The following is a 13,460-nucleotide window of genomic DNA, read 5'->3' as shown; positions in this document are numbered from 1 at the left end:
AACTTTTAATTGTGATTTAAAAAAACAGAACATAAAATTAACCATCTTAACTATTTTTATGTGTAAAATTCAGTACTGTTAATTGTATTCACATTTTGTGCTTAAGGGTATCGTGTACAGTGAAAGAAATTAGAACTTAAATTCAAAAGATAATTAAAGAAAGTAAAGCTGAATGAAGATGCTACTTTTCCCAAACTGTGTTTTATGGAATAGTCTTTCTATAAGATGTGCCAAGTAAAAGAGGAACATAGTCAAATAATCTTTAAAATGTAGCATGTTATATCCTGCTCTAAGACATTTACAGTGACAATTTGGACCTGAAAAACTCTGAGAAATCATATTGTAAATATCTCTTTGAACTTTGTATAATATGGAGTATCCTAAACAATTTTTTTCATAGACTTTCCTCACCTATTTTGCATTTTAAAAATCTATCTATTCTTCAGAGCTAACGTTTTGTTAAATACGTTTTGGGAAATTCTCTATAGAACTTTTGCAGATTAAAGAAAATAAAATTAAAGAAAACATAATGTTTATGTTATTTATGTTAACTGGTTCTGTATTTACCCATCCTTTATCCTCAATTTTTTGGACAGGATATTAATAGACATCCCATTAATTCAATCACTCAACAAATATGTAGGCACAATACTAAATGCCAGGACTATAGTAGTGAGGAAATCAATTGGGGCCCATGATCTTACAGAGCTTCAGGAAAAAAAATCACCCCAAGTGCTCTAGTGTCTAAAAAAGAAAAGGAAATAGAAGAAGCACAAGCAATTTTAGCTCTCTCTGGCACTCACATCTGGTTATTTTTGTTTTCCCTAATTCTAAAATGAGAGAAGAGGGAAAGGAAAAAAGAAAAGCAGAATATCAATCTGTTTACAATCTGTTCTTTGAATAGAGATATGCCATATTCTCCTGAGGTCTACTTATGCATCAATTAGATCTATGATAATTCTCTAATAATCCAAAGATGGGCTTCCATTGTTTATAACAAGGGAGATGGGTAGGAATGGAAAGAAAGAAAAGAAAGCAAAGGAGGAAGGAGGGAAGAACTGCCGAAAGGAAGGGAGGGAAGAGGATGGGGGGAGAAAGAAAATGCAACACAGTGTTTTCTGCTCTTTCCTCCTATTGTAACTGCTTAGTTATTAATGTTACCTTCTATATAAGATAATTCTTTTTCAAGTGTAAGCTAAAGACCTTGCTTGTTCAACAACAGGCTGCATGTCATCACTGTCTTTCTAATAATTCAGGAATATCCCTCCATCAGATTCAAGCCCTACTTCTGTTAGGAAATATTTTCTTTAATTAACTCTACTAGCTCAGGCTCTGACCTCTATACTGGGGAATCTGTGTCTTCATCTGAGCAGATGTCTCCTAAGCAAAGGAAAAGACAGGCCCGTGGGTTCAGCTAGTACATGATTCTCTAGAACTATCCCAGCCCAAGAATGCCTACACAAAAATGTTAGACATAGTCCTACCAAAAGATGTTCTTGAAAGGTTTAGGAAGAGCCTTGCCTTCTTACTGGATGGTTTCCTCAGGTCTGTTTTCTTGAGTAGAAGTCAATGACCTGAGGGGTAGCTCCTGTATATGCTACTTGAAAGTAAATATTGTAGATTACTGGTCTTTGATCATAGAAATTTAGGAAGAAGGAAAGGCTGCAAAATTTATAAGAGAAAAATAAAAAAGCTTACAACTAAGAGAGAAAAAAGGAAGACCTATGGTTTATTGGCTACATTTGCCATCACTGATGTGCCACAGGTGATTCTGTAAATTGGTTCTGAGCTGCATTCTCTAGGAAATCACAACTTCATTTTGTTCTTTCCCTCCAACTCCTCCCAGCAATTCCTTCAATGGAAATAATGTGAGATAATATCATTGTCAGAATACTATGAGGAAAGGACTTAGTAAAGAATTTGGGATTTTCAAGTTTAAAATTAAGAGCTGTGTTAGTCTGGTGTCTTGTTCTAGTTAGCTGGGAATCAATTTTCTAATTCATTCTCCTCTCTGTCATTTGCCTGTTGATAATATGCTAGGCCACTGCACTATTTGTCCTGTTTTATTCCTTTTAATTAACTTTTAAAAATCAATTATGATTACTTGCATGGATTTCTATTCTCTCTTCTCATCAAATTTGTTTGGCTTATTTTTTATTTACACACCACTACCCACTGCTGTGAATTAACAATAACAAAAAATCTGCACTCCTCCCTTCTACCTCTTGAACTGGAGAAACAGTTAGCTAATAAGAGGCTAAATGAGCCTTAGAGTATAGAGAAGCAGGAATCCTTAAATTATTTAAATTGAAAAATGGCTGGTTTTACAATCAGAAAAACTCAAGTGGACTGTAAGCCCTACTTGATTGTCCCCCCCTTATCTGGATGATCTTGTAATGACAGCTGGAGTTATCTACCATCAGCATCACTGTCCACAAAAGCGTCTCCTCTCTCTGCTCCACTCTGCAGCAGCCCTGGGGAGCTGGAGTTGTTTCAGGGGAGAGGGTCCTAGAGGACTGGAAACTGTATTAAAATGCAAAGCTGTCTCTAGTGACAATAAAAGCTCAGTAAACAGTGACAGATCTTTAGACTAGAAAACTGAGATTTCATACAGTGCCACCAATAGCCTAGGGTCAGTGTAAAATAAAAAGCAATGTGAAATAAAGAGCAGAGTAAAATAAAGACTAAGAGCTGGAAGGAAAGGAAAATACCATGTTTCAATGTTAGCAGTGCAACAAATGCCGTGTGTCAGACCAGGCCTTGCAGATTTCTGTCTCAGGAAGCAACCCAGTCAAATGTATTGTGGGAAGTCAGGATAGTGTCTGCTTTGAAAGATTAGGGAAGTACCCCCCAAACATTCCTGATTTTCTCTCCATAAGCAAGTTTTTCTTGAGCTGTATCCATGAATTTTCTGAAACTTTTTGTTGCTAATAGTATTAGTAGTAATAAGATGGTAACAGCAATCTATCACACTTTTTGAAAGTCCTTCACTTCATTTGCCATACTGCCACAAGGAATCAAATCTTCAACATATATTTTATGTTACTTGCCCAATTTAATCGATTGCATTATAAAATAAAATCAAATTTATTTGACATTGTGTCCATTTAACTCAAAGGACTCCACATAATATTACTCACTAATAAGTTGAGAAGCTGAAAATTAAGATGCCAAAGTATAATTAAGTCATTTGTTACAAACAAGGAAAATTAAAAACATGATTCAAGTGATTTCAATTTGAGAATGCTAAGCTTTTCAAAAATCCCTCTTTATCTTGCATTCAAATTCCTTACTAGAAAAAAAATTAAGCACAAAAGTAATAAATAATACTTTAAATAGCTCAGTACTCATAAAAATCAAAGTACTCATAAAAATCAAAGTTCCCTGTGATTTGAAAACTTTCTCAGGAGAGATTTATTAATATTATCACCACCACCATGACAACCACCTACAGCCACTTATTGAGTGCTTACCATATTTCTCCCCAGCCCTTCTTTCTCCTCCAAGCCTCATGTTTAAGCTCATTTTCCCTTCTGCTCAGGAACCCTGAAAAGCAAAAAAAAAGCAAAAAACAACAACAACAAAGTGTTGATCTAAATTACCTAACTGACAATTTCTCTCTTTATTCAACTAGCAAGTTCAGCTAACAAATGAAAAAGCTGAACGGAGTACCCCATTCCTTCATGTTCAGCAGAAAATATTAAAATTACTGGTCAGATCACAATTACTCAAATTATCAGAGGAACCCCCTAAGTATGTAATACTTTTGTCCTTATTTTTCCTAAAAATATTTTGTTTACATTTGACCTGTTTATATACTGATTTTTGTGATGATAAAGCCTGGTAGAGTTACTTAAGATGTTTTTTCCATTTTCAGTTCAAAGATGCCTTAAGGTGTGACCTTGTACACCAGCTTCCTTCCCCAATGTAAGAAAACAAGATCCTCTCTGTCCCCAAAAACAAGACTGGGCACTGGAACACAGAGAGGCCCCTTTGTCCAGCTCCCTCCACCACCCCCATTAATATGCACTGCTGCAAATGAGGCCCAGTGAGGAACGCTTTTGACTTAGGAGATTGGATTTTTTGCAAAACCCCAATCTTTGTTCCACAAGGACACATGTCAAATGACAGTCCCCCATAGTAATTGTAACTCCACCATGTTCTCCCATTCAGGATACTGTTCTGGTGTGCAAGTGAGTGAAAACAACGCTGTTACAAGGATAACCTTGAGTTTTCTGGAATTAATTCTTAAACCCGAAAACTTATCATTTCACGTTTCTTGTAACATATCTCAATCACAGCAGATCATGACACACACACCAAAGTCTTGTGGACAGTGGGGCTGAAAATACCCATTTAGCACAACTAACAGCCAAACAAGAAGAGCTAATAAATGAGGAGATCCTTTGATCCCTAGAGCTAACCAGAGATGCAAGAGAGCACTCTGAACTACCACTGCCTCTTAAGAAACTTTCTGTAAATGATAGGATCAAATCCTACTGCTCTGCTCCTTCCAGCCTGGTACCTTTCATACCAAGTTGGCTCAACAGCCTTAATTTTATGAGGCGGGGCAGGACAGAGGGTGTTTACATTAAACTAGATTTTAAATAACTGTGTGTGTGTGTGTGTGTGTGTGTGTGTGTGTTGCTTAGTTGCTCAGTCGTGTCTGACTCTTTTCGATCCCATGGACAGTAGCTCACTAGGCTCCTCTGTCCATAGAATTCTCCAGGCAAGAATACTGGAGTGGGTTGCCATTTACTTTTACAGCAAATAACCTTAAGATACCAAAATATTCTTAATAGTATGAAATTAGTTCTATGCCCTGTGACTCAATTTCTTTTTATTAACTGCATTTTTGGCATGGGTTAACTTGGACTTTACATTGAAAAACAAAATTAATTTTGAAATTTTCAGTGCTCAAAAGTGCAATGACTTTCTGGAGAGCTTTTAAAAAGACAATTAAAATCAGACTCTCTGAGAATGGGACCAAGTCATCGGTAGTTTTTAAAGCTCCACAGATGATTCCAAGGTGTAACCAAGATTAAGACCCACTGGTCTAAGGAGGGGGAAAAGGGCAGGAGAGGGAAGTTAGTACAGGGCAATATTGAGAAACTGTGGTCATGCAATTATAATTGGTGTTATTTAGATTTGTCAACCTGATATTCTTAAAGCTGCCAATGACATTGGAGAGATGGGCCTAAGATGTTCCCCAACGGCAATCATTTGCTGTCTCCCTGTGCCTCTATCCTTGGAGCCTCATATCCCTGGGAGCCAGGGCAAAAAGAAGTGCTGACTTCTGCATAGCTGCAGAATTCTCTTAAAATAGATTCATTAAAATCTTTCTCTACTTCTTTCTCTTTAGAGGCAGGTAGAAGTAGATAGTCCTATACCTACTACAGACTTCCTCAGAATACACAGATTCAGACTAGAGTGAAAAAAATATATATATATGGTATATCTATTGCAAGCAAGGTGCTAACTTAACCTGTACTACCACCTCATGAGTCAGATATTAGATGTGCCTCCATTTTACAGGTGAAGATACTGAGAAAAAGCAACATAAGAAGGCTGCTCAAGGTCATACAGCTAAAACGTGTCTAAATCTGGACTTTTTACTACTCTAAGACAGATGGAAAACTGACCAAAGGTCACCCCAGCCATTCAAGGACAGCTGTCTGTGTCAAAGCAATTCTTCATTCTTTAGGTAGAGAATCAAATTAGTATGCTAATTGTGTTCTTTGCTAGTATGTGTAAGCAAGCATTATACTCACAGACATAGAAAAAAATCTTAGTATTCAGACACCATTATGGTATATTTGTCCTCTTTTGAAACATCATCACTAGTTCTCATAACCAATTTAAGTCTATTGGAGTTTCTTTGATTAAAAAAATGTTTGAAATAGCTAAGAGAACCCAGCATATGCATCTAAGCTCAAGCTTACATGGAACCTTTGAAAACAGTGTATGACTCCTTTATATAACCTTTTTTTTTTTTTTTTTCTGATTTGTGCTTAGTCGCTCAGTCATGTTTGACTCTGCAACACCACGGACTGTAGCCTGACAGGCTCCTCTGTCCATAGGATTTTCCAAGTAAGAATACTGGAGTCAGTTGCCATTTCCTCTTCCAAGGGGATCTTCCCGACCCAGGGATTGAACCCTAGTCTCTTGTCTCTCCTTCACTGGCAGGTGGATTCTTTACCATCATGCTAACTTTTTTTGATACTGAACTTTTAAATTTTTATTGGGGTATAGCTAACTTACAATGTTGTATTAGTTTCAGGTGTACACCAACGTGAATCAGATATACATATACAAATATCCACTGTTTTTTAAGATTCTTTTCCCATATAGGCCATTACAGAGTAGAGTTCCCCGTGCTATACCGAAGGTCCTTATTAGTTAACTATTTTATATATAGTAGTACAGTAGGCACCCAATATGCTACTGGAGATCAGTGGCACTGACTCGATGTACGTGAGTCTGAGTGAACTCCAGGAGTTGGTGATGGACAGGGAGGCCCTAGATTCATGGGGTCGCAAAGAGTCGGACACGACTGAGTGACTGAATTGAACATACATGTTAATTCCAATCTCCCAATTTATCACCCCACCACCCCAGAGTAAATGGAAATCTTGAATTCACGGTGCTAGAAGAGAAAAAAAAAAAAAATACATCTTGTACGGTCTCCCTGTGAAGTCCTACTTTGTGAGCATAACTGGGATTTGGCGTCAACCCCAAACAGCTGGAGCCATCTGTTTCCTATTTTGTAAACTTTTACTCAACCAGAAATCACTAGCTACCTAAAGAAACAGCCTAAGGTAAAACTTGCCCTTTATTCAAGCACTGCCTTGAGTAAATTGTGTCTACTATGTGCTAGGCACTGTTGCTCTAGCTATTTCATTTTTACCTCTTTCCCAACTTACTAGCTCTCCTGTCCCTCTTCTTCTCACACTCCCAAAGGCCTTTTCTCTGTCCTTCTACACCTCGGAGCCAAAACCTGCTCCTCAATTTTTCATTTATATGAAGGCAGAAGTACTTGATAACAGCTAACAATAATTATGATTTCCAAGGTGATGTGCATTTTCACAGTGATCAAATTCTTTATTCTAAAAGGGCAATGGTCTTCTAATTCCAAGCAATGGTTCCCTGGAGATTGATGAAGCTTGCTCTGATCTTGTCACTTCATGGCAGCCTATGGCTCTCCTGAGGTCAAGTCCATGCCTTTCCAAGTTTTTATCCCAAGTATTTGGCACAGTGACAAACATATCTGGCACTCAATAATGAAGGAAGCTCTGGCCTGAGGCAAGCAAGTTACAATAACAAGTTGCTGACACGAATGAATGAGAAGGTGCTGGGTTAGTTTTGAGCCAAAATACCATCAGGAGAGGTCAGGTAGAATAATAAGAGGAGATAACCCAGAGCCATCATTTGAACTCTCCTAGAAGCCTGTGTTAGTTTTGCGAGATTCCTGGGAGTTCCCGTTAGCTCTAGGATCTACAGATCTGGTTTTACTTAGAAGCTCTGCTACTTTTCAATTTGTTGAATGGAACTGGGATAACAAGTAACTGAATTATTTTCAAAAAATCAATACTGAGCATCTGCTATGAGCCAGGAATGCTGCTAGGCATTGCAGATACAGCAGCATAAAATCTAGCTCCTGCCCTCATAAAGCTAATATTCTACTTAAAGAGTCTGGTGTGAAAGCATTAATTACATAATTTAGTATTTAACTGGAGTCATATTCAGCACTACAAAGGAAAATTGCAGGGTGCTAAGAAAGCATATAACAGAGGGACATGATCTAATACAGAAGATGAGACAAAGCTTCTCAGAAAAAAAAAAAAAGTCATTTAAGCTGATTCCTGAAAGATAAGGAATTAGGAAAGGAATTAGGTGGGTAGAGTAGACATTTCTAATAAGCACCTTTACCATGTGATATACTAGATACACTAGAGCTAATCCTGAGAACTGTCTCAACTCCTTTTCTTGATGTTGTTCATGAAGTAAAACTTTTGAGACCTTTGCAACAAGTTAGCCTATTCAAGGCTCTGAATTCAGACAAAAGGAAACACTGGCATAGAAAAAGAAATCATTTCCATACAGTCAACAACTTGCTGAGGCACACACAAGTATACTGGGATCCCATCCATGACTGCTCTTCTGTGCTCTCACCTAGGTTATTAGCATGAACGCCCATTTGACTTACCCCATCAGCAGGCCAGCAGCTCAAATTCTAAAATTACCATAGACTAGACTTTTGATACGGTTCTATCCAAAAACCTTGGGCAAAAGAAAAGGAATTAGGAAAAAGGAAATGAGACAAGGCCCTGAAGACCTCAGAGAGAGTCTGATCTGTGTAAGGGGTATTTTAACCATTCCACTCACCCTTCTTTTAATACGGAGCCAATTCTTTGTAAGTTTGCAAAAAGACATTTCCAAGCTCATCATGCTATTTTATACATCACCTTTCCTTGGCCCTTGGTGCCCTTCTTCAGCTAATTAAATTCTTGTTCCTAAACTTTAACCTCTGGTATTTTATCTTCTTACCTTACTGTCCCAATCGAGATCTCCCCTTTTTTTGTGCTTTCACAGAAAGCTGTACTTTAATACCTCATCAGTTATAATAACTGATTTACTTATCTGACTCATTTATTTCTTGTGGGAGTAAGTTCCTTAAGGGCAAAGCTCATTTTTAATCATTTTTATATCCCTAGTTTCTAGCAGAGTACTACTTTAAAAATCCACTGAATGAATTAATGCTCACGTGTGATACTTTTCTTAGCCTCTAGACAGACACGGAGGTTTAGATTTTATATATCTAGTAAATGGACACGGAAGCCTGGCGTGCTGCAGTCCATGGGGTCTCAAAGAGTCGGACACGACTGAGTGACTGTGAAATGAACTGAACTATCTAGTAAATAAGTCTTGTTTTGTACATAGGAAATTTTTTGACTCATACCAGCCTGAAATTTTCCATTTAAAGATAAGTCTGCTGTGATTATCTTAACAAGGCTGTTGCTCTATAGTCTTCCTTTGAAAACATCTTAAGAACTAAGTAGACCAGTATACATGGCCCCACTGACTAATAGATCAGTCAAAAACATGATTAGTTTTGATGTTCAACACTGAATAAGATTCAACCATATGCATGCTGCTGCTGCTGCTGCTGCTGCGTCACTTCAGTCGTGTCCGACTCTGTGTGACCCCATAGACAGCAGCCACCAGGCTCCTCCATCCATGGGATTTTCCAGGCAAAGTACTGGAGTGGGGTGCCACTGCCTTCTCCGAACCATATGCATAAGTCTGATCTTTTAGATAGTGCATTTTAAATAACTTCCATGTTTCATATTCCAAGCTAGAAGCAAGGGAAGAATATGCCTAGCAAGATACTTATCAAGTAGTAAATACTTAAATATTTAATGAGAAAAAGAAAAGATATTAATAAAGGAATAACTAGGTACAAGTATAAATACAGCACAATCCACAGGAATCAAGTTATAAATTAGAATAAGAAACTTATCATTGTCCAAAATGACTAAGCCATCAAACATAAAAAAATAAAAGCTATTGGAGAGTCACATGGAATCAAAATAGAATCAAAACATCATTCAAATATTGAAAAAGAGTATGTCTGAAAAAAAAAAATACTAACCTGGAGGAGGCAAAATTTGGTAAATGAGGACAATATATTATAAACTCTAAAGAAATCCCCATACCACCCAATCTTTCTTCTCACACCCATCCTCCTCCCCATCCACCCCAACACGCACAATCACCATCCTCAGGTACACACATCATGGTTGTCTTGTCTATCTTCTCTTCCTAAAATAACTTTGATCTGCAAAAGAGGAAGTCAGAGATGATAGCAGGATAAAAGAAAGTTTCCTCCAGCTAAAATTCTCCTCTTCCAGTTCTGCCTATTATTCTTCAAGAAAATGTGAAAGTAAAAGTTGCTCAGTCATGTCCAACTCTTTGTGACTCCATAGACTATAGTCCATGGAATTCTCCAAGCCAGAATACTGGAGTGGGTAGCCATTCCCTTCTCCAGGAGGATCTTCCCAACCCAGGGATTGAACCCAGGTGTCCCACATTGCAGGCAGATTCTTTACTAGCTGAAGCCTTTACCACCAGGGAAGCCGAAGAATACTGGAGTGGGTAGCCTATTCCTTCTCCAGTGGATCTTCCTGACCCAGGAATCAAACTGGGGCCTCCTGCATTGCAGGCAGATTCTTTACCAACTGAGCCACTAGGGAAGCACCATTATTCTTCAAAGACTGGCATAATTGCCACCTCTTCTATGAAAACCTTTTTTGATCTACTATATAGCCCCCTAACTAATTGCCTCCTTCCTCTGCACTATCACAAGTTACCTCTTCCCCTCTTTTGCAATTATTTTATTAAAATCTTTTATTGCAGTTGCTTCCATCTGTCCTTCCTCTAGGACAGCAGCTTTGAAAGAGGTGCTGGGTCTCATTTACCTTTATATTCTGTTCTCCCTCCCTCTGTTCTTCATCCCTAACCCAGAATCTGGCAAAAAGTAGGAACTCAGAAAATGTTGTATGGAAAGGAAGAAAAAAGAAAAAAAGGAAGTCTATTTCTGATGAAAAAAGCCATTTGTCTTTCTTCAAAATATTTTGTCTTTTCAAATTCAGGGGCAGCCTTTTATTCCCGAGGTGTTAGGGCATGTGCCCTTAAACACCTTACTTTGGCAAAGAGCCCAAATTCCATTTCCAACCAGCTGAGTCATTTTCAGTTTCTTTGTAGTTCATTCATGCTTTCCGCCTTCATTGACACATTAACATTTCATGGTGAGTGGGTCCTGTTCAGCTGGCAGCCCCTCAGCCCCACACCTCTAAGCTGTACTCACTTCACTAGTTCCCAATTGCCTGCCTCTTGGGAAGCTCTCTGTCATCAGCATCATCTAGCTGGCAGAGTTGTCTGTCTGCTGTTGTCACACCTAAGTTATGATACTGAACAACATGAAGCAAACTCGGAGACTGAGAGACCTCTGTTAGAGGCTATTTTCTCTCATATGTTTTTTTCAAAAGCACCTAGTTTAAGAAAATAAGAGAAATACAAATAATTAAAGAACTGGATAGGTCTAATATCAGCTTAATTTGGTATCTTGTTAAAACCTCTCATGTTTATTCTTCTCAAATACCTATACTCTGTACCTCCATGTCGTCTGCAACAGGGACACTCAGTGAGTTTCTAGCTTGTTTTGTAGGTAATGAATTTAATATCTTAACCTCAAAAACAGTAATACTCCATGAACAAATTTAGTAACTAAAAATCTAGCATCTCTAAAGCATGGCATACAAAGGTTTCTGCTCATTGACTTCCAAAAGGAAATCATACATGCATACACATATAAATATCTGTTACAAGGTTAGCATTTCAGGATTGACTTTCATGCCTTAGGCCCTTAGTAGGTGTTCAATAACTCCCCACAGAGACACTGATTCGTTTTAGTAGCTTCCTGTTATTTCCAAAGAAACAGTATTTTCCAGACTTTTCTGATCAACAAATGAAATGTACATTTTTTAAAAAGCTGTAGAAATAGAATAATTCATATTGCAAGGTTATTTATTACCAGCCAGACCCTCATCTTGCTCTACGGGTCTCTGATAATCACCTATTTCAGAAGCCATTAGCCTTCTGTGTGTTGTTAAGCACTCTTCACTGTAACGTGTCTATGCCTTTGTGTTCTAGGGGGAGGAACGGTGTGTACTGAAGTAACAGACCTCTGTTGACCAAGTAAGAAAGTCTTTGATACACAAATAGTACATTAAACTGCTTTTATTTGTTATTGTTGAAATTAAACAGTTTGTGGAATCCCTGCCCAAGTATGGGAACTTACAAAACCTTTGAGAATATGTACATTAATTCAAATTTTTAATGTTACTCAAACACAGACTTATAAGGAAAATGCACATTGAAAGGATGTAACAGTCAAAGCTTAGGCACTTATAGGAGGACAGCAGGAGCTGGATTTAACAATGATTTTAGAACCACTGTTTTTTAAAAAGGAGGCGAAATATTGCTTTTACTGTTTTCAGATAATAATGACTGTTGTTGCAAATTATAAAATTTAATTAGCTATATAAATGCCAGAGGAACAAATAGTGTGCTATTGTCTTGATATCTTTCCAGAAATTAGTCTTTTAAAATAAATTTGCCATATTAATCATCTAAAAATATTTTTGATCACTGAATTAATAGTTTGCAGCCTGTTTTCAGGTACTCATTGCCATAGGTGATTGCTTCTTAATTACTACATGGGTTCTTTCTATTCACTCATATTAATTCATGTTTTCTGGCACAGTCCCAAAAGGCAGCCTTGCCCTATATCTTCTAATTACTTCTATAATTGAATTTGCCCACTTTTTCTAACCTATTTTTTAAACTGACTGTGTTTGTTCATGGTTTATTGTGTCTTTTTTGTGTCAGTTCTCTGCAAGCAGAATGTACATTGATTCTTTCCTCGTTTCTCATTAATTTTCAAGAGCTTTGCTGCATGTCTGTTTTTTCAGTCTGTCAGACCTATTGCTGAACCAAAAAAATAAAAAGACTCTTATTATTAAAGGTTAGGTAAAATAGACTGAAGTTAATTAATTCATTAGTAACTCTGAGCCAATTACTGAAGCCTTCTCTTATTTATATACTTGTTAACAAGACAGAAATGAGAAAGGCCAATTACAGGCACATGTCCTTCAGAAGTTCAGCAAACCCAGAGCTTATGCATTTATCAATAGTCATCCAAAAAATATTCAGTTAATCTATTATATATGTGAAACTACATTAAAAAATTTTTGACTAACATTCTATTCCATTCTGTTGATAAATTCTAACATGTTTTTGCCCCCATCCAGATATCTTTAATCTGTCTAAATTCTTCTAAAATTATCTCAGTGTATTACTTAGCCTTACAGCAATTACAAAAATAGAAAAAAAATATTTTCTGGTTTGCAGCATTTTCTTCTTTATAAGCTTTTAACTGATAAAAGCTCAAATAACTGATTAGCAGATTCAGTATACTAGAACTCTTTAAATATATTCCACTTGATTTTTATTATGTCAGAACTTTACAACATGCAGAAAGGCAGTTTTTCCCAGATTTTTCCTGGTGACCAGTATAAAAAAATTTAACTTGTTCATCCATACAAACTACCTTCACAGTACATACTATAACCATTACTTCCCCTTCCTTACCTCAGAAATATTTTAATTTAAATGGATTTAGGAGGGAAGGGGGGTGATCAGTGATTGATTAGTTTTTTTATACATTTATATTCTCTTTATAGGTTTGTGTCACCATGGGACCAACAAATCAACAGAATGAATTGACATTAATGTCTCAATACACTGACTGGTTGTTTGGTGGAATTAAAACTTGAGGCTTTTTTTTTCCTCAGTTTTTTCTTACTTTTGAAATATTGTATAGACATGGTTTTCCATAG

General features: G+C 37.1%; 2 long non-coding RNA genes across 4 annotated transcripts in view; one reads left to right on the top strand and one right to left on the bottom strand.

Moving 5' to 3' along the window:
• LOC133246582 (uncharacterized) overlaps nt 1–13,460 on the bottom strand; it is a 185,192-nt gene that overhangs the window by 99,018 nt on the left and 72,714 nt on the right. For both annotated transcript variants that reach the window (XR_009736082.1, XR_009736081.1), the window contains exon 2: nt 3,474–3,546. This is a non-coding gene — a long non-coding RNA (uncharacterized LOC133246582). The remainder of the gene's footprint in view (nt 1–3,473; nt 3,547–13,460) is intronic.
• Nucleotides 1–13,460, top strand: part of LOC133246574 (uncharacterized) — a 56,374-nt gene that overhangs the window by 5,730 nt on the left and 37,184 nt on the right. The window lies entirely within an intron of this gene.

Source organism: Bos javanicus, chromosome 1 (genome assembly GCF_032452875.1).
Source record: "Bos javanicus breed banteng chromosome 1, ARS-OSU_banteng_1.0, whole genome shotgun sequence".
Lineage (NCBI taxonomy): Eukaryota > Metazoa > Chordata > Mammalia > Artiodactyla > Bovidae > Bos > Bos javanicus.
The sequence above is the reverse complement of the archived record's forward strand: the minus strand, read 5'-3'. Positions and strand labels throughout refer to the sequence as shown.